This window comes from Dunckerocampus dactyliophorus, chromosome 8, assembly GCF_027744805.1.
Source record: "Dunckerocampus dactyliophorus isolate RoL2022-P2 chromosome 8, RoL_Ddac_1.1, whole genome shotgun sequence".
In the NCBI taxonomy this organism is placed as follows: domain Eukaryota; kingdom Metazoa; phylum Chordata; class Actinopteri; order Syngnathiformes; family Syngnathidae; genus Dunckerocampus; species Dunckerocampus dactyliophorus.
Genome location: NC_072826.1, coordinates 20231702 through 20254537, shown reverse-complemented (window position 1 = coordinate 20254537; position 22836 = coordinate 20231702). Strand labels below are relative to the sequence as shown.

At 38.8% G+C, this 22836-nt stretch overlaps 1 protein-coding gene across 11 annotated transcripts in view; it reads left to right on the top strand.

Moving 5' to 3' along the window:
* Nucleotides 1-22836, top strand: part of atp2b2 (ATPase plasma membrane Ca2+ transporting 2) — a 144825-nt gene that overhangs the window by 51941 nt on the left and 70048 nt on the right. The gene's annotated exons all lie outside the window — the stretch shown is intronic.

Below are 22836 nucleotides of genomic sequence, written 5' to 3'. Positions count from 1 at the left end.
GATTTTAGCACACACAGTAATCCCTCGTTTAGCGGGTTTTATTTGGTTTCAGACCGGTGATAAGTGAATTTCCGCGAAGGATTCCTTTTTATAGTTACAGCCTAGAACACCTGTTTACAACCTTCTAAATACCTTTTTTAAAAACATGAATAGCCTTTTAGACATAAAACAACACCCCTATAGTCTCCTTTACGCTTGTATAGGATATACCCAATATAGGAGGCATAATAAGAGAAAATAAGACATAAATGAAACATAGTATAGAGTCATATGTTAGCATTGGGAGAGTTCCTTGTTGTTCTATTAATTTTTTCCTTCCCGTCCTGTAGAGTACTTCCTGCAGTGGCTATTGTCTCTATCAATGTAACGTTACTGACACCTAGTGACCAGTGTAGAAAACTACATATCACAATGTCTTTGATTGCATCTTCTGAATGCCTTATACTTGTGTTTTACTTCATTTTGCCATTTTTATACTTGGGAATGCTTAATTTAGGCAAAAAATACATACATTTGCTTAAATATGCTTTTTTTTTTTTTTTACTCATAATATTCAACCAGGAAACAGCCATGATTTCTGAATTATTGTACATTTTTGCAAAGCCGTGATGGTTTGAAGCTAAGAAATCGGACGTGTGAAGCAGCGAGGGATTACTGTATTACTTGGATAAGCAAATTTATTTAACCTGGTAAGAAACCAAATCTTTTTAGTCCTGATTTATTGGATCTAGCTTGGATTTTTGCAGTGTGACATCATGTTATAAACCAGGGGCGTCAAACTCGTTTTCACCTTGGGCCACATCGCGGTTATGGTTATCCTCAGAGGGCCACTTTTTATAATTCTATTTTAAAAATCTGTTAATTATGACATTGATTTTTCATTAATAACTAATAAAAAAGTCATTTTACATTGGATTTGACAACAAAAAAAAATAAAGTTTTCTGTCAATACTGACAACAAATACATTTACCGCTAAAGATTGTCTTTTTGATAAAATTTTTTTTTTAAAGTTGTTTTTGTTAGTAATATTAATTTTCTTTTTACTTTAATATATTATTTCATTATTTATAGTAAACATAACGGTAAATGTTAATGAAATTATTTATTATTTTTATATATTAAAATTTTTACTTATTTAAATATATTTATATTAAGTCAAAAATAATAAATTGCAGCATACAGATAAAAATACAATAATGTAAATATAATTTTACAATTATATAAAAGCAAAATAATGAAAAACAAAGCTTCAAAAAGAAAAGACAAAATTAATTACAATTAATTAATTACAATATATATACAAATATTTTGTAAATAATATTAAAATAAGTGTCCTTTTGACATGCATTATTTCAAGGCTTTCGCGGGCCACATAAAATGATATGGCGGGCCAAATCCGGCCCCCGAGCCTTGAGTTTGACACTGAATCAACAGCGCCGCTGCTGGTTGTAGCCTTGCACTGCCCTCCATTTAGCTTCAGTTGCCTTAAGACAATAATCCATAATGTATTCCTCACCACTGACAGAATGAATCATGATCAATTCACTCATTAATCCATTCTCACGTCCCTCTTCGAATGTAAACATGAAAAAGGGTCATCTGCAACAAAACAGAGGACATCAACATGCGTGTTTAGTGTTCAAGGACAAGCAGTTGTTGTCTTGATTAGTCGCTCGTTTGTCAATAACAAAACTTAGCCTTATCTTTCAAGCGTCTTGTAGTTTATAGTATCAGTCAAGATGCGCTATCATTTGATAGCTCCTCATTACACCTTCCACCTGCCCTTTAGCTCCACTTCCTCCTTTTTTTTCACGCCTCTGCTCCCATTTCTATTTCTGTTTGCTGGTCGGTCGCTGCTATCCCAGCGGGCCCCTCTGTACAGCGTAGCCTAAATAGAGCTGCTCTACATCCATAACCTTCATCATCTCTCCTCTACGCTTCCTTCGCTCGCTCTTGAGTCTTTCCTCAGAGAGATTTTAGGGGAAACGAAGGCTGTGCTCATCAGACAAATGAACAATTCTGCATTTTAACAAGGAAAAATACAATTCATTACCACAATTATGTCCTGTATCAGTGGGACTTTAAACAATAAATTGAATTAAAGTACTACATGAAATCTTTTTTGGAGCGATTACTGTCTACAAGGTGAAACAAGTTTAATATTGCAAGGTAAGTCGTAATCAGACGGGAATGAATTCATGTATTTTTGAAGATAAAAAGTGTTCTTTCAAGTAAAATGTTCAATATTCCAAGCAAGATTAGTGTCAAAATCGTGCAAGAATATATTTTTAGTTTTTCCATTAAAAAAAAGTTGTAATCTTGCAAGATTATAGTGATATTTGTTTGAGGAAAAAAATCCAAATTTTACAAGAAAAGACAATTAAAATATATAAAAATATATATATATATATATATATATATATATATATATATATATATATATATATATATATATTTTTTTTTTTAAACATATTTTTTAAAATTTTTTTAAATTATTTTTTTCCACAAAAAAGGTATAATCTAGATAAAAGCAATATTTCATTTCGAAAAAATGTCCTGACAAGAAAATCCATATCCAGTCATTCCTCCTTTTTCGTGGTTAATTGGTTACAGACCCGACTGCAATAAGTGAATTTCCGCAAAGTAGGATTCAACATTAATAAATGGAACATTTTCATAGTTAGAGCATAGAAAACCTGTTTAGGACTTTCTAAATACAATCTTTACCATTATTGGAGCCCTGTAGACATGAAATAACACCCCTATAGTCACCTTAAAAGTGAGTGGGGAAGAAAGACAAAGAATCTAAACTCTCACCACACAGAATGGGAGGAGAACTTATTTTTACTGATGGACATGCCATGGCTGACTACATGCAGTGTGACGGTCATGTCTCAATAATGGGACGTTACAAGAAAAAAACATAGACAGTCATCCCTCGCTTATCATGGTTAATTAGTTCCAGACTCGATTGCGCTAAGTGTATTTACGCAAAATGGGATTCAATATTAACAAACACTATTTTCGTAGTTCGAGCATGGAAAACCTGTTAGGGACTCTCTAAAAAGGGTTTTTTAACATTATTAGAGCCCTGCAGACATGAAATAAAACCCCAATAGTCACTTTTACACCCCTATTCTTTGTTTACATCACATTGCACAGGCTACGGTCTCACTGCAGGGTCATAAGAGATGGCCGCCGCTAGCGTAGCAAGTTACCGAGCTAATTAGTTGGCCTCTCCAATTGACTTATTCTAAATTTAAAGTGTTTCAAACGGAGTGGGGAAAAAGGACAAAGAAGGCAAAACTTACCACTTCCACACAAAATTAGAGGACAACTTTTTTTCATTCGACCTCAACCGTGGCATGTCGGCTTGGCTCTGATGGCTGAGTAGACAGTCTCCATGCAGCATGAAAGGTAAAGTAATCTAATGTCATGTCTCATAACATTACTGATAACTTGTCTAACAATATGTTTGGACTAATAATAGGCCATAGTCATCCACGAAACAGCTATCATTTATTATTGATTTATTTATTTTTTTAATATATAGTGAGGGAGCAACATTTGAACCACAATTTAGCAAGGGAGAAAGGTGAAAGGGTGAAAAATTTTGATTTCTTATTTTACACTTAAATGTTTCAGATTATTAAACAAATGTAAATATTAGTCAATAACAACACAACTGAACACAAAATGCATTTTTTACATGAAACTTTTTATTATTAAGGGAGAAAAAAATCCCAACCTACATGGCCCTGTCTGGAAAAGGTTATAAAGCCATTTCTAAAGCGTTGGGACTCCAGCAAACCACAATGAGAGCCATTATCCACAAATGGTGAAAACATGGAACAGTGGTGAACCTTCCCAGGAGTGGTCGGCCAAGCAAAATTACCCCAACAGCGCAGTGACGACTCATCCAAGAGGTCACAAAAGACCCCACAACAACATCCAAAGAACTGCCTCAGTTAAGGTCAGTGTTCATGACTCCACCATAAGAAAGACACTGGGCAAAAATGGGCTTCATGGCAGAGTTCCAAGACGAAAACCACTGCTGAACAAAATGAACATTAAGGCTCGTAATTTTACCATAAAATATCTTGATGATCCCCAAGAACTTTGGGAAAATACGGGAACGAGACAAAAGCTGTCCCATTACATTTGGCTTAAAAGTAACACCACATTTCATAAAAAGACCATCATACCAACAGTAAAATATGGTGGTGGTAGTGTGATGATCTGGGGCTGTTTTGCTGCTTCATGACCTGGAAGACTTGCTGTGATAAATGGAACCATGAATTCTGCTGTCTACCAAAAAATCCTGAAGGAGAATGTCTTGGAATTTGTTCGTGACCTCAACATGAAACCAACTTCGGTTCTCCAGCAGGACAATGATCCAAAACACACCAACAAGTCCACCTCTGAATGGCTGAAGAAAAACAAAATGAAGACTTTGGAGTGGCCTAGTCAAAGTCCTGACCTGAATCCTATTGAGATGCTGTGGCATGACCTTAAAAAGGCTGGAAAACCTGCAAAATTCTGCAAAGATGAGTGGCCAAAATTTTTCCACAGCGCTGCAAGAGACTCATTGCAAGTTAGTGTAAACGCTTGATTGCAGTTGTTGCTGCTAAGGGTGGCCCAACCACTTATTAGGTTTAGGGGGCAATCACTTTTTTTCTCCCTTAATAATAAAAAGTTTTATTTAAAAACTGCATTTTGTGTTCAGTTTGGTTGTCATTGACTAATATCTAAATTTGTTTGATGATCTGAAACATTTTAGTGTGACAAACATGCAAAAAAAATAAGAAATCAGGAAGGGAGCAAAGACTTTTTCACACCACTGTATGTGTGTGTGTGTGTCTCTCTCTCTCTCTATATATATATATACATAAATAAAATAGACTAAGAGAAAAGTAAGATTTTAATACAATTTAACAATTTCAGACACACTTCCTGCAGAATTAATTTTCTACTTTTTTGGGGGTAATTTTAGGCTATGATTTTTTTTTTCATGCTGCTTTGGAAATGTAGACAGGTGACAGACAAAGTAGCACATTATTTATCAAGATTTTTATTACAGTCAAAGCAGCATGTGCAAATGACTCCGTCTTGATTGGAGACAGAGCAGCTCCGAGAGGGAAGTGGTCTTGTTGACAGTGGTCGATGGTGGTCAGATAAATCATCCGCCATACTTCATGCCCATCGGGGAAGGCTTTTGTTTTGTAAACTGTAGCTTATTGCAACACAATGCTTCCTGATCACACATTGACACTGAAGCTATTGATTACTCATCAGCTCTTTGGAATATTTGCATCAGTTTCTCTTTTAGGCTTGATGGGGATGGGGATAGGATAGGGATAGGATAGGGATGGGGGCCATGGGAGTGGCGCGTGAGACGTTCTAGACAAAATCCAAACAGCATAAAAGTAATTTCTTAATACTTTTAACTCAAAACCGTGCTTAGTTAAACATGAAATGAAGGTACATTTTTTTTTATTTGTTCTCACTTGGTAATTTCCATGTTTGGACAATTTTCTAATGGAATGTAAGATGACAACAAAATAAAATAAAATTAAAAACAACCTTTTGTCAGTTTATGTATATAGTTTAACTCAGGGGTGTCAAACTCAATGGCACAGGGGGCTAAAACTTAAAGCCTGCTTTAGGTTGTGGGCCGAACTGAACATTAGCCCTCACCCCACCCACAACTTTGTACCTTTCTTATTATTTATCCTGAAATGTTTAACACTTGTATCTTCCTTCCTATTGAAAGTATTAAAAAGCTTAAAAGCTTCTTGTCCTTTTCACCAAGATAATTGGTGCCTGAAGGACAATCATATGCATCATGAGTGCACACACGCAGATGCTCGTTTGAAGTTGCCAACATGACAAGAAAAAGTACGGTAGTACGGTCAAGCTTTGAGAAAATGTGTCATTAGCACTGACGACTAGATAAGTAAGCAGCCTGCACACCTTTCATCCCAGTTCCCTGTGCGTGCAGTGCCGGGATTGGAACATACCAATACAATGTGGTTGCGTTTTCGGGTTTCGACAAAATGTGCCTGACAGCTGGTGAATGTGTTTTTATGTGGCCATTTTTTTTTTAACTTCACTCGTGTGGATGGACTTTTTTTTTTTTTTTACGTTTGTTTTGTGTCTGTTCATTCCTGCTTGAAATGTTTACGTTCTACTTTCAGACAGTGTGCGGATATACTGTATGACTATGGTTGTTTTGCCGTAGTATTTTGTATCAACACAAAAACATCACAATCATGTGTATCAATCAACATGTGTAACCCGGAAGAGTTTGCAGCTGTGGAATGGGCAGATTATGCATTTCCATTTCCGGCTCATCCCGATTTCTTATCAGCCTTTGAGATACTTGTGTGAGTGACAGGAAGAAAAGCCCTGACTGCTTGAACTGTTGACATGCATGTATAAATCAATAGACCTGTCTTTTTCAGACTTGTTTTCCTTGGGGAATAGTATCACCTTATATTCGAGTCAGTGCTGGGATTTGTTTTTTTGCAGTGCAGACAAACAACATAGCAGGAAGTCAAAATGGCAGGTGCTAAACTTCCAACCTCTCCTTCCTTCCCTTTTTGATGATCATACTCATCTAGCCCCTCCCCACAAATGCGTTCCTGTCTGGTAAAGTCTATTTTATCTCCCTTCGTACCCACAAGGGATCGCTTTGTATAACAAGGACACTTTCTCCTCCCTCCCACTCCCGTTGTATCCATGCTAGCACAGGTAGAAAGAGACTAAAATAAGAGCGATAGATCCCAGAGGACAGATTATAAATGATACAGAGCCATTCTTGCACTGTGTCTTGTCGGCTAGCGCATTAACTTGATTTTTTATTTCACCAAGGTTGGCAGGTCGCTGAAGAAGAATAATCCTGCGCCGTGAAGGGTGGCTGAATTATTTTTTTTTGGTCATGGTGAAATTGTACCTCTACCGTTAAATTCCCTTTCACACAGCTGTTACCGCTCTGTTAGTGCCTAAAAATGGTCTGCTTAATTTTCTCCCGCTATTATGTGTTAGTGCCGTTTTATACCGAAGAATGTTTTGTGAAAAAAGGTAATAAAAAGTAGGGAAAAATAGGCAGTGTGAAAAAGGCTTCTGATGCTCCCTCCAAAGTGTGAAACCTGCCTGGTCAACTTTGTCCCCCCATTCTGTGTATAGCGTGTATAGCGGCACCAACATGGAGAAAAAACATTATTTTCTTGTTCCACTAGTTTGTGTTGGTGCGACTTTATTACATCAAGTCATTTACAAGTCATTCTGATACTACCTCTGAAGCTGGAAAATTGCCTGCCCCCCACCGTTCATGACATTTATATGCAAGAGCGATGTGTAAAAAAGGAAAAAAAAGTGCCGACTGTCCTGACTTTCCGCTATTTTCATTCACAAAGGCACTGTGCCACCTCTGTTACGGCTTTGATAGCTCAGGTTTTAAACTTCACACAGCTGCCCAAACGTTTTGCTATTCCCTTTCACACAGGCACTCTTCCACCTCTAAAACTATCTCTGTAACTGGAAAATCTCCTCCCCCTTTCCGTAACATTTACATAAAAGTGCAAAACACATAAAAAAGGATAAAAATTGCTGGCTAGATGGAAAAATGCCAGCTTTTACATGCAGTGTGAAAGTGGCTCCTGATACTACCTATGAAGTCGAAAAAAATTGCCATGTTGATTTTGTCCCCTTGTTCTATGTTGATGCCTTTTATACAGAACGTTACTGCCAAAATATGTGAAAAAATCACCGAAAAAGTGAGGCCTGGGTGTTAAACTTCACAGCCCTATCCATACTTTCCGCTATTCCATTTCACGCAGGCGCTGTCCCACCTCCAAAGGAGGAAAATTGCCTGGTTGACTGTGCCTCCCCTTATTCTATTCTGGATTAGAGATGGAAAAATGCATCTTTTACGGGCAGTGTGAAAGGGGCTTCTGATACTACCTCCAAAGTCGACTTTGTCCACCTATCCCATGTGGGCGCCTTTTATACAGACCAACATTACTGACTGTAAAAATGCATACAAATGCCGGGAAGTGCCTCTCACGTGTTAAACTTCACACCACTTCCCCGGCTGTCTGTTAATGCCTTTCACACAGGTGCTGTAAAACTACCTCAAAGTTGGAAACTTGCCGGGTCGACATGTTGTCCTCTGCTGGTGCTTCTGTCATTGCTGACAAAGTCATAGTGATCTGTGTGATGTTAGCGCCTACCTGCCAAATGGTGCATTGCAGCAAGACGCTACCTATTCTAGTCTTCCAGTCCGGCAGCTTGTGAAAGATGATAATGGCTTATGAACATTTCCACAGGAATGTGGTCGCTTCTCACATGTTCTCATCTCAGCAACTGGAAATGCGCTCTCCCAAAAAAAGACGATGTAAAGATAAATTATCAGTGAGAGAAGCAATTTAAGGATGTCATCAACGATTTGTTGAGTTACCTCGCTTGCCGGTCAGTGAGATGCCTGACTGAATTGAGAGGACAGATGTCAATAAGCAGATTCTTTTGGTGCCGGGTGCTGACTCACAACACCGCCTTCCCCTGTGAGTGTTTATTAGATAGCACATATGCAGATCATTGTCATCGTGCCTTCACATCTGCTCTGATTGCGTTACGACTGAATCTTGATATAATCCGCCATCACATCATGTCAATCATCTGAGGAAATGCAACACAATTATTGTCCAAGAACTTTTAAATTACAGAACCTGCTTACCATAGCCCCCATTCAGGGGCGTCCAAAGCGTGGCCCATTTGAGGACAATTAATGGAGCTGAGTCCATGCAGCAGATGGATGCTTTGTTGTTGTTTTGGACAGGCCTCAGTCACATGACAATCGAATGAAACTGAACACGTGCACGAGTCAAATAGTCCCCATTGCCTCATTCCCCCACGGCTCTAAAGTGTTTGTGAGCCTGATTTACAAAACAAATATGCTTTAATTCATTAGAAAATGTGCTTTACAAATCATTTTAATGGCAAGCGAAGATGAGAGCGTGTATGTTTGACTTTCATGACTATTTCATGACTCTGTCTGCTCGACTTTGAGTTTTATTAGCTGTCTTCTATTGTGTCCGCCGTGTATGTGATCCTACCCTCGCTGAAACTAGACACTGACACCCAAGATGCTACATGGTCACGCTCCCTTTCTGCCACGCTCACTTTTCATTCCTTAGGAGCATTGATGATTTGCACTCTCCTGCTTTTTACTCTGCTTTAGTCGACTAGAAAGTGTCAGTGTCATTTCCCTGTTGATGCAATTGTATTGTCTTAGTAGCTCACATAGCATGTGACAACTCGTGTATTTACGCATGATGGTTTGATTTACTCAACTGGAGAGAGTATCTACAGTGTTAGGGGCAAGGTATTTATGAGAGGGTAGGTCTTTTGATGATACAGTTGAAAAATATATATTTTTATAAAAATATAAAATGATGTATGATAAATACATAAATAAATAAATACATAGACAAATATTCTAAAAATACGATGTATATTAATATACATTATTCTACAGTATATATAAATTATTTAAAAATATTATGTATATTATGCATTCTATGAAAATATAACGACATTACAACTATTAAACTAAATAAATAATAGAATAACTTATGGATAGCAATTGACATGAGACAGACCTATTTTATGGTTACTTTAAAAAAGCTCTTTAAAAATATTTGATTTGAAACGTATTATTTTCTTAAGCCTGAAAATATAGCAAAAAAAGCAAGACGGATATAAAAAAAACCATATAATATGTAAATAATAAATATCGTAATAAGTAAAACAGTTTTACAAGTGAAAGACCATTTGCCATTTACAGTTGTCTCTTCACAGTTTTTCAAAGACATATTAATAAATCATGCTGTTTCATGGTGGAATATGGCCTATTGTTTTCCAAGACAAATGCATATTTAAGCCAATGTTATGTATTTTTTGCCTAAATTAAGCATTTTCAAGCAAAAATGGATAAATGAAGTAAAGTCGAGTATAAGACATTCATAAGATGCATTCAAAGACATTGACGTAGTCACTAGATGTTAGTTATGTTACTGTAATTTTCGGTGAGCCACATTCATCAGACTTGATCGTCGGAGCAACAGGCTTTTATTGCAGGTTTGAATTATCTCACAGCAAGCACAATAATTCCTAATAAAAATCCCTAGTAAATCCCTAAACTCAACTCTGAACCCTCGTCACTTCCTGTCCGCAACTCACTTAGCTCCCGTAGGGAACATATTTACATCAACACACACAAGCACGAGTCTAATGTCTTAAATGTCTTATTTACTCTTATTATGTCTACTATATTGGGTAATACGAGTATAAAGGTGACTATAGTGTATATAGCAGCTATCACCAAATGGCAGACCTCCGTCCGGATATGGACCTAGTGACTGCCCTGTTCGAAGTTGTGACCAATTAAAGTGAATGGGAAATATAATAATAGCATATAATCATGCTCGCGAACCGATCGAAGCGGCAGTCTACGGGCGTAGTTACTTCAGTTATTAAGGTTATGTGACAGCTAACACGGTGACGAGCCAATGAAATAGTTTGTTGACTTGCCGAGAAGTGAATGAGAGAATCATGGATTCAAAAGTAGGAGAAGTTGAAAAGAAGGAACATTTAAAAGTAATCGGATGGACCAATATATGTTAATTCTTCCAGAATCCAGTGGCAAACCGCAGTGTCCCGTATGCTGTGAAACTGTAGGGCTGGTCAAACGTGACGCAACATTACCTGACAAAACACAGATCAGTCCAGGGGAAAAGTCCCCCGAAGTCTGATGTGAGATCACGTATAAGAACCTCGCTTCCAGCCCAGTATGAAAAATCTACGAGAGTCACAACACATCCGTTTACAGCACAGCAACGTGCAAATGAGTGTTCACTAAGGATTGTATGGATATTGGAGCAAAACAAAATATACTTCACTGACGGGAGAGTTACAAAGAGACCTTACTCATGTTTAAATGGATTTAGGACTCCAGTATGATGGCGTATAAATTGTCACGTTCACTGACATTTGCTACCAAGTGACTGGCGTGTGAGTCAGTGCATGTTTTAAGTGTTTGGTGGCATCACCAAACACTCCCGTGTGCTCTCACACACAACAAAGTCCAACTCATCTGTGTTCTTCTATTGTATGCACGCAGCCTGCGTCAATTCCCCATCCATCCCCTCCAAATATGTAATCTATGGGCCTGTTGTTGCTGTTTCATAATTGTTTTCCTTGCATGATGTTACATAATCACATTTTCAAGAAGAAGAAGAAAAAAATGCAAGACACATTGTCATGGAAACAACAGTGCTTATGTACTTTATGTTATACTCAATTAACGTGGGATGACTTCTTCTTCTCTTCTTCTAACACAAGCATCCATTTTTTTTTTTGGTCTTAACCAAATTGTGCCCCCCCCCCTCCAACGTGGCTGGTGAGTTACATTGCGGAGTGGGATTAGAGTGGATTGTGTGAAAAGAAGGAGCTGTGAGCTGTGTTCTCTCACTCCACTCGGCGTGCTCTCGCATGAGTCAGAGTCGTAGAGCACAGTGCCTGACAACTAAACTCACCCACTTGTACAGCTGCCCCCGCACACACACGCTCTCTCACACACACACACACACACACATTTCCTTCATTGCAAACGGCCGTTGTGCTTCCAAGGTATTAAAGGCTATTAAGGTTCCAATATGGAAGTATTTCACCTTCATAACTTGAAAATTACGTGAGTGCTTGTCAAAAAGCTTTCATGGCTATTGTTGGACCAGCCAGGACACCTCCGATGATGTTTCGGTGCTAATGTGTGTTGCTCAATTTTGCATGACGTTATAGTTCTATTAGCATGTTAGCATCTGAATTCTACTTTCAGTTGTAAAAAAAAAAAAGTGCACAAAAATAGCCGGAAGTTCCTAAATTGGGTCAACGCCTAATGAGACAACTTCAGAGATTTTCACCTTCTTTGTATGCCTGAATTTTGTCTTTAAGATTATGCAGTAATCTTTGAGAAATTAAGAAAAAATACCAAAAAATTGAATGACAGGAGAGCGTGCTGCTGTTTTTAAGTATTTCCTGCAAAAAATGGTCATCAGAGATCTTCTATATCAGTGGTTCCCAAACTTTTTACAGTCGCATACCCCTTCAGCCATTTGACCTGAAGCCAAGTACCCCCTAGTCCTGCACACTTAAAAACGTACACCTTTTTATCTGAATTAACTTGAAATATTGGACATAATTAATTGGTTTATTAACTTTAGAGTAATTCCGGGTCAAGATTTGTTTTAAGTTTCACTTGAGCACCGATAAATAGAAGAGTAATCATGCGACGTATCGTTGATTCCAGTCTGATGTTGGCCTCCTTCCGTTTCAATGGGTTGAATTTGAGCTTCACTTTTTTTGTCCATGTGAATGTGACGAAGACCTTCCATCCGTCCTTCTCAGTAGCCTTCCATCCCTCCATCCCAGTATCCATCCATTCAAGTATCCATCCCTCCACCCCATTATTTTTTTCATCTCACCATCCCAATATCTTCCATCCTTCCATTCTGTTAACCTTCCATACCCCATACCAGTATCTAGCCATCCATCCATCCCATTATTTTCTCCATCCCATTATCTTCCATCCATCCATCCTGTTAGCCTTCCATCGTCCATCCATCCATCCCATTATCTTCCGTCCATCCATCCATCCCATTATCTTCCATCCATCCATCTTGTTAGCCTTCCATCCACCAATCCCATTATCCTTCCATCCCTCCGTCTCATTATCCTTCCATCTCTCCACTTCAGTATCCATCCATCCAAGTATCCATCCCTCCATTCCATTATATTTCCACCCCTCCATCCCAGTATCTTCCATCCATCCATCCTATTAACCTTTCATCCCCCCATCCCAGTATTTATACATCCATCCAATCCATTATCCCTCAATTCGTCCATCCCCGTATTGTTCCGTCCCAGTATCCATCCTTCCCAGTATCCCTAATCCCATTATCTTTCCACCCCTCCATCCCAGTATCTTCCATCCATCCATCCTGTTATCCTTCCATCCCTTCATCACAGTATTCATCCATCCCTCCATCCCAGTGTGTGTCCATTCCTGTGTTCATCCATCCATCGATGCATGACATTGAAAGTCGAGGTGTGCATGTCTTGTGTCTTTTTAAATGTTGGATTCACCATGATGTGTGAGGATATGATTATGATTTTCCTTTGAGAATATTAATGGAACAGCGGGTGGACCGGCTGTGTTGCTGGGTGTGGTGGCCTTCCTCTCACATGCCACCGCTTTCATTTATTCATATTCCACGCTGGGATTATTGTTGCCACCCATCGTCTCAGTAGGAGTTCACTAGAAACTAACTACCCCGTTTCTCTCGCTCAAATACAAGAGCACTCATTTCATCTCTGTGGAATATTTTAGTTTACTGCCTTCTTTCTTCTCACACCACTTTATGTTTAACTTGTATTATTGCTAAATGAATTGATTATTGAAAATGCTAGTCAAATACTGCTATGAGACAGGGGCTCGCTGCTGTTTTTAAGAACCTACTGCAGAAACTTCCTCTATATCAGTGGTTCTCAACTGCTTTGGCTGCTGGACTCACGGTCACGCCTCAGTAACAATCTGCGACCCAAGTCTTTCAACTAAAACTTTTTAAATATCTTATATTTAAAATGTCTGTTTGCTGCCTAGGGTGCTAACTTTCTAACGTGTTGTAAGAATTATATCAAACAAACTTTGCTTTTTTCTGACTAACTCAATAGGTGAGTTTAATAATAAAAGGAGGTCCATTTCTACTGTAGACCGCCCCTTTTCCTGGATCAATAGCTCTAACCGGGCATGAATAGATGAACTGGACATGAAACTGTACCTGCGAGTCTTTATTATAATCTTCAGCTGTGTGTCGGACGGACGGCACGTTAAGATTACACCCTATGTCCTTCCCCTCCTGCTCAAACCTGGCCAAGTCGGCCATAAACATGGTAGGCAGCTCGTGGTGACCGAGCAAACACAGCACAAACGTGAGGTGCGTTCAGGGACATCGGGTCATCACAATTTTTTTTTTTTTTGGCAAGACCTACGACCCACTGAAAACAGTAGAGAATCCCTAATATAGAGGATCTTTGAAAATATTTGTTGCATTAGGTCCTTAAAAAGAGCACAGCACTACTGCGAGGAGACGATCATTGATGTGTTTTTGTAGTAGGTCCTTAAACACAGCAGAGCACTCCTGTCATGTAGAAGATCTTTGATTAGTCCTTAAAAAAAGCACAAGCTCCTGTTTGTAGGGGATTTTTGATGACTGTTTTTGCAGTAGCTCCTTAAAAACAGCACAACACTCTTGTCGTACATTGGATCTTTGACTAGAGTTTTTCGCAGCAGACCCTTCATAAAAGCAAAATGGTCCTGTCATGTAGAGAATCTTTGACTAGAGTTTTTGCCGTAGATTCTGAAAAACAGCAGAACGCTCTGAAATACAGAGGATCTTTGACAACCTTTTTTGCAGTAGGTCCTTAAACACAGCAGAGCGCTCCCGTGATCTCGAGGATCTTTGACTAACGTTTTTGCAGTAGTTCCCTAAAACAACAGCGAGCACCTGTCATATACAGGATTTGTAAAAGGTTCTTAAAAACGACTGCTCCTGAAAAAAAACATGTTTACACTAATATGAAATAAAATTAATAAAAAGTTACTAAAAATAAACGATACTTTTAAAATGTATTTTCAAAAAATATACTGCAATAAAAATAGAAAATAGCAAACATGAAAAACATGATGCATATTTAAAAAAATTGAACTAAAGAAATAATATTGAAAACAAAAATAATAATTTGATCAAAGAATAAATCAATAAATACAAACCAGCCCACACGGATAAAAAAAACCCTCTTTGGCAGAGGTAATGAAACTGTGGCAGGTATCCAGGTAAAAAAGCAGCTTATTTTCTTCCTGGTACATGCAGTAACTATTGCTGCTATTATGGAGGTCATTGCCAAGGACACTGTGACACATTTCTCCATCACACCGTGGTCTAATAAGAGCAGGATAATTAGCCACCTTTTAGCCGCTCGCTGATGGCTTATTATTCATAGCATTCATTGCATTCCAGCCTACTCTCGCTTTCTCTCTTGCCGTTTTTTTCGGTGGCCGTGTCTCTGGTGTGCTCTCTGAGTCACACTTGGAGCGTCTCTGCCGTCGCTCTTTGTTCCCCGCTCGCTTTTCAAATAGTGAAAGCTGGGAACACGGCACAAAGATATTGATTTGCTGCTCGGGGGGGTTGGGGGTGGCGGGGGGGGGGGGGGGGGGGACGAGCTGCAGTTTTTGTTGCGTCAATACAGTGTTGATGATCATTACATAAGCCTGTTGCCATGGCGACACGAGCATAGCGTATGATGAACGCGGGAAAAGTTGCAAAAACGAGAAATGAAAATATGGGAGAATGATCCAATATTCGTGTCTTTGCCGCTACTTGTCGTTTTTACAAGGACGTTTGAAGGTCATTGCACATTTGGATTCTCTGATTGCACACACACACACATTGAATTCACACATTCTCATAGTGGCGGGTATTTCCACACGAGTGGGATGCATAGTGTTTCCATGGAGATCTATTTTTAGCCCCTGACAAAAAAAAAAGGCCTCCTGTTAAAATATGCCATCATGTTGCGACTGACTGGAAAAAAAAAGACAGAGCGCTGTAAAGTTTTTTTTTGTCTTCTATTTCATGTCCCTGTCTGGTATGTTTGGAAAGAGGATGTTAGGTCGATGCCATTTGTCAAAGCACATTTGAATCACAGCCCACAGCAACATTTGACAGATCAGCGAATTAGCAGCCATGAATTATAGAGAAGTGAGACTGCGCCACCAATAGCCGCAGTGCTCCAATCCAAAAGAAGCTGCTTTCTTATGCCTTCAACAACTTATACTCTTTTAATAAATGGCTGTTGACTCGTTTCACCTTTAACACGCAGCTGGCTTTAAAAATCCAGTATATATACTTTTGTTTTGAAAGCTGTTGATTTAGATCATAAGAGGTGACAGCATGACCCAGAACATTTACAATTAATCAGGAATATATTTTTGCAGTGTATGTCCTGAAAGGCAGCCCCTGTCATATAGTGGACCTTTGGTTAGTGTTTTTGCACTAAGACTTTAAAAAACAGCCGATCGCTCCTGTCATATGGCCGATTTTTTACACAAAAACAGCTTTTGTGTGGGTGTCACAGAGCCGTTTTCAGTGGGTCGTTGGTCTTTGCTTGGGCAAAAAATGTGCTATTCACCATGAGGTGTGTGCCTAGGCACCGTTGCAAACCAGCGTCCCTTTAAATGTAGGCTTTTTGAGGAATTTGAGTAGAAAATGTTTTGCAGTTTGGGTCGGCGCTTTGCAGCAAAAGCAGTTGAGAACCACTGCTCTATATGACAGGAGCACTCTGCTGTTTTTAAGGACCTGCTGGTAAAAACAACTCTTGTCAAAGATCCTGTATATAGGAGTGCTCTGCTGATTTCAAGAATCTACGGCATCCAGTCCAGGGTGTACCCCGCCTGTCGCCCGAAATCAGCTGGGATAGGCTCCAGCATGCCCCCGTGACCCTAAACAGGAGAATTGGTATAGAAAATGGATGGATGGATACTGCAAAAATCGGTACTCAAGATCCTCTATACGACAGGAGCACTCTGCTGGTTTTTTTTAGGAGCAACTGCGAAAACTTTAGTCAGAGCCCTGAAGTTTTTAAAGGCCTATTTTTATATGATGCAGAGGACTTTTTGTTCAAAATCCTACTAAATTCTTGCAATAGCGGGGTTAAAAAAAAAAAAAAAAAGACCACCACCTTGGGCATCTTTTGCTTGGCTATGATGATCACTGAAGTTCTTAGTCAACGTTTACACCTTGTTTCATGCTAAGAACGTCCTTTCTAGCTAGGAATGCTTACGTAGTTACTACAGTACATGATTGTAAATATGGAAAAGTGATTTGATGGCTTGCAACAAACAATACGGCATCATGCTGCAGGCTGCTGCTTTATTCTTTTCACTCACAGAAATTCATTAAACCTGCACTTTCTTAACTATAATATACCCTTTGTGTGTGTGTGTGTGTGTGTGTGTGTTGGTAGACTTAAGAACATGATACACTTAATCATGTGTGAGGTTGTAGTGAGTCATCTGTGCATCAACTCACTATTTCTAAGTCCACATCCTTTGGTTCGAGTGTTTATCCCTCAGGAGCGTATTAATACCCTAACTAAGACTGCACTAATGCTTCACGCTTGCAACACAAGAGTATTTCATGGTGAGGAATCGTACCGCAGCAGTGCTTGTTTTGGAGTAATTGTCATGAATGCTTCTGCTTATAAATGTCCTGTTGAAAAATAATGACAAAATAACGATGATTCAAAGTGCATTACAAAGTGGGCAGCAACTTTTCTTTTTTATTGTCCAAAAAGGACAAAACAGGACACATTCTCCCCCCAAAAATAGTGTAACAACAATAATAATTCCAAGGAACACATCTCCCAAATGGCCCAGAGTCCAGAGGAACACAGAGAAACACACACAGTACCGTACTACCATGCCAAAGAAGCATGTGACACTTCCCACAACTCATGCACACCGAGCTACAACCAACTGAAAAAAATGTTGTTTTTTCTCCCCTTCCATCACATATCAGACCCTATTGTATACTCTTATTTTTAAAAAAACAGTCTTGGGCCGCAAATGCCACACTTTGGACAACCCTGGTGTAGCGTCTTCATCCTTAATCTCCGATGTATATCATTTTTTGTGGAAATTCAATTTCAATTCAATTCAATTCTCTCTAAATCAATTTAGATCTTCAGTCATGCTAAGCTACAGAGTATGCGCGACAATAGTTTCGCCGGCAACCCATTGTCTCACGTTGGTTGAGAGACAGAGTGTCATCTGCTTGCTAGTCTTGCGATACCTGGTACATGTCTCTAGGGATTTGTGGCAGATTCTTATCGACGCAGGAGGCTGCTACCGACTGTATCTCTCGCTTGTCAAACCGGATATCTGGTCGCATCGGTTTATCGTTCCCAACCCTACTTTAAAGGCATCCCGTTGAAAACCAACCTCAAGTTTGTCTTGAGGGTTAGGTTGTTCTACATGGACTGATATAAACACACCAACATGCTCTTTCACGTAATCTATAAATTATTACTAGTAAATATTTGTTATTCATTTTCCAAAGTCTCTGTGAACACATAGTTTCTTTTGGAGTCATTGGCATGGTCTGATATCATAATATTATTTATTTCACAAGGTAAGATAAGTTATCTGTACTATAGCCTACTGAGGCACAAACAGATAATCTAATCTACTATAACTATCTTATGAGTGTGAATACCAAGTGTAGTCCCTTGCTTTTGGATATAATCATCTCCATATGTCTATAAGTGAATTAACTGAGAGGTTAAAGGTTTTTGGTGGATTCGTTGTCTTGGTCTTTGTAGAACTACCATATTCAGTAAAAATACAATTCAAATCACCTGCCATTTCGGTTGGGTTCCCATAGCCCCTTTTGGCCCCGATGCAAGCAGACCGTAACTGCCCCAAGTAGAAATAAATTATGGATCTCAACTTTTATCCAGACATGCATATGCAAATGGATTTTTTTGCGTAAATAATGTAACTATCTAACATATCACTATAAACGTGACTTTATTATTATTATTATTATTATTATTATTGTATTTCATAATATATACTATTATAATATATTTTATAATATTTGTAACAAGATTTGTAAGTAAAAGGTTGAGAATTATTTTTTTATTTTGTAGTGTTTATTGTTAGTAGTGGTAGTTTGTATTTATTTATTTATATATATTTTATTGATATATATTTGTAATTAACCCAAGGTTTTTTTTCCACATGTCTGCTGATTGGTAAATGGTCTTTCACTTGTAAAGCCCTTTTCCACCTCCAAGGCACTCAAAGCGCTCTGACACTGCTGGCACATTTACCTACTCAGCAGCATCAGGGGGTTCAGTATCTTGCCCAAGGACACTTCAATACGATCACGAGAGGACAGAGGATTGAACACGCAACCTTCAGGTTGGAAGACGACCACGCTAGCACCTGAGCCACACCACCCCATGCCGATTTTGTACATTTCTTTATGTACAAAATCGTATAAATATAACAGATATAAATCTGCATGAATAAATATAGAAATATAAAGGGACAATATGTATATACTTAATAATAATCATTGAAACAAAACCATAATAATGACAAAAACAATAATGCTAATATAATAATAATAATGAGGAATTAGCATACAATAACATATATTTATATTTATTACATATATTTTTTAAAACAATACATACACATACATACATTGTAAGTTCATAAGTCAAATAATATATATATATACCTTTTGGAATTTCTCACACTTCTCCATAAAATCACCATCAAATGTGAGCTGATCTTTGTCAAAATCACACAGATGAAAAAACTGTGTCTGCTTTAACTAAAACCACCCAAACATTTCTAGGTTTTTATATTTTAATGAGGATAGCATGCAAACAATGACAGAAGGAGGAGGAATAAGTAACTGAACCCTCTGCCTAAGGAGACTTAAAGAGCATTTGAAACCAATTTTTACCAAACAATTCAAGTCAGGTGTGTGCCCAATCACTGATGAGTGGTTTAAAGCTGCCCTGCCCACTATAAAACACACAGAATTGGTGAGAATTGTCTTGATGAGAAGCATTGTCTGATGTGCACCATGGCTCGCTCAAAAGAGCTGTCTGGAGACCTGCGATCAAGAATTGTCGATTTGTATAAAGCTGGGAAAGGATACAAAACCATCTCTAAAAGTCTGGATGTTCATCAATCGACAGTCAGAGAAGTTGTCTACAAGTGGAGAGAGTTTGGCACTGTTGCTTCTCTCCCAAGGAGTGGCCGTCCACCAAAGATGACGCCAAGAGTTCAGCACAGAATCCTCAGAGAGGTAAAAAAGAACCCTAGAGTGTCTGCTAAAGACTTACAGAAATCACTGGCACAGTCCAATATCTCTGTGCACACATCAACTATATGTAAAACAATGGCCAAGAATGGTGTTCATGGGAGGACTCCACGGATTAAGCCACTGCTGTCTAAAAAAAAACATTGTTGCTCGTTTAATGTTCGCAAAAAGGCACTTGGACACTCCACAGAAGTTTTGGCAAAATATTTTGTAGACTGATGAAACCAAAGTTGAATTGTTTGGGAGGAACACACAACGTCATGTGTTGAGGAAAAATGGAACAGCTCACCAACATCAACACCTCATCCCCACCGTGAAGCATGGTGGAGGGTGCGTCATGGTTAGGGGCTGTTTTGCTGCCTCAGGGCCTGGACAACTTGCAATCATTCATGGAAAAATGAATTCAAAAGTTTATCAGGATGTTTTGCAGGAAAACCTGAGGCCGTCTGTCAGACAGTGGAAACTAAAAAGAGGATGGATGCTGCAACAAGACAATGATCCAAAACACAGAAGTAAATCAACTTCAGAATGGTTTCAGAAGAACAAAATACACGTTCTGGAGTGGCCAAGTCAAAGTCCACACTTGAACCCCATTGAGATGCTGTGGCATGACCTCAAGACAGCGATTCATGCCAGACATCCCAGGAATCTGACTGAACTACAGCAGTTTTGTAGAAAAGAATGGGCCAAGGTTAGTCCTGATCGATGTGCCAGACTGATCTGCAGCTACAGGAAGTGTCTGGTTGAAGTTATTGCTGCCAAAGGGGGGGCCACAAAATATTAAATGTGAGGGTTCAGTTACTTATTCCTCCTCCTTCTGTCATTGTTTGCATGCCATCCTCATTAAAATATGAAAACCTAGAAATGTTTGGGTGGTTTTAGTTAAAGCAGACAAAGTTTTTTGATCTGTGTGATTTTGACAAAGATCAGATCACATTTGATGGGGATTTTATGCAGAAATGTGAGAAATTCCAAAAGGTTCAGATACTTTTTCATACCACTGTATATATATGTCAAATTAATTAATTTCAGCATCTGGCTACCCTAAAAAAGCGCGATAGAAGTCATTTATTACTAAATAAATACGGTACATAAAATAAAATAAATACATTTTAAAATCTTTAATACCTAGAAAGCATTAAAAACATGATGAATTATTCAATTAATTAAAATAACTAAATGGGATAAATAAGAAAAATAAGTGTTCTTGGGTATATTGAAAGGTGTTCTGTAAATGTAAGTTATTATTATGATTATTGCTATTATTATTACTATTATTATTGTTATCACAAATATTAAATGAAAGCGAACTAAAAACTCACATTTATTCTTTCTCACATACGAGCATTTAGGTATCCATTCCTTTTAAATAAATACAAACATTAGCACATTTCACGTTGGTGCTAACGATGCAAATGATCGGTATGGTGCTTTTAACTGGAATTTGGGGCATGGAAATTAGCCTTATTCATTGATTTCCACTACAGAAGAAGAAAAAACCTTTTGCTTCAAATGACCAAATGTGTTTATTGATAAAGGGCAAAAAAGGTCATCCATTTTGCTGAAAGTGACTCCGGTTCGCTGTAGTTTTACCCGGCAACAGCATGCTGACAACACACGCGCAAATGCCGAGCACGTGCTGGCGGTCACGACTCCCCGAGATGCACAGGCACGCATGTGTGTGTGATGTGAGGGGGGATGCTGTGGAGATCAATGAGAGAGCATGCTAGGTCCTCTCACAGAGACAATTAAAAGGGAATGGATAATGAGGCTATTTATAGACACATCTATTTAGAAGCAGGGTATTCTCCGACGTAGGGGTGCAACGGCATGTCTCGCATTCAATCAACATCTTTCTTATTTATGCGTTTTGCGCCGTTGTTGCGTGACGGTGCAACATTCCACCAATATTTGTTTTCTTTTTTTGATGGATTTTGCGCAGATGTTATGGGAAAGTGCATGTCATGCTGCATCCACGTTATCAGGTGCAATCCAGGGACACTCCTGGGAGAACCAGTGACGCACGGCAGCATGACATAATGTTGTCTGCACAGCAGGAGAGAATGGGCTCTCTCTTGTTTATGGTACGTGCAACCGGATCATGAGAAGATTATGGGTGTGAATTTAAGTATTTGTTTATTCTTATGGTTTGCAGAGTTGTGGCGTTGAAGTACACTGCCTCTGAGATGAAAAGGAGAGCAGAATATTTATGTAAAGTTGCTGAAGAGGTGGAGGAGGTCAGAGCGCTTCTTCTTGAGCAGCGTTATATAAGCAAGGAACGCTCCGTGACTCAAAGTTGTAATTAGAGCAGCAATGGAGAAAGAGAAGAAAAACGATCGATGACATAGCTGAGCGAAGTAAAGCTCCAAGTATAATAGTCATAAAGTCGTTTAGTGAAGGAACATCACTGTTACTGTTGTGGACTCCTGTTTCCATATCCAGTTGAGCAGAATAATGCTGCCTGAGGAGTTGAAGAGTTATAAAAGCTTCTTTAGACAGCAAACTAGTTGAGACTGAATCAACGGTGCCTCTGCTGGTTGCAGCTAAATAGCGCACTCTTACGTATTTCCACAAATTCCGCACAATCGACCGGCTACTTCACGATTGTTATGCATATCCCTAATCCAAACTAGCATCATCTGTGTTGTGATTTCACTTGAAAATACAGTAGAAATTGGAATTGCATCATAATAATGCTTAGTTTTCACTCAGATAACTGCAGGGTATTCATTTAACAATACCCATGTTTGGGTTAACACATTGGCCACACAGTCAGGAGATCTGGAAGACCTGGGTTCGAATCTCCATGATGGC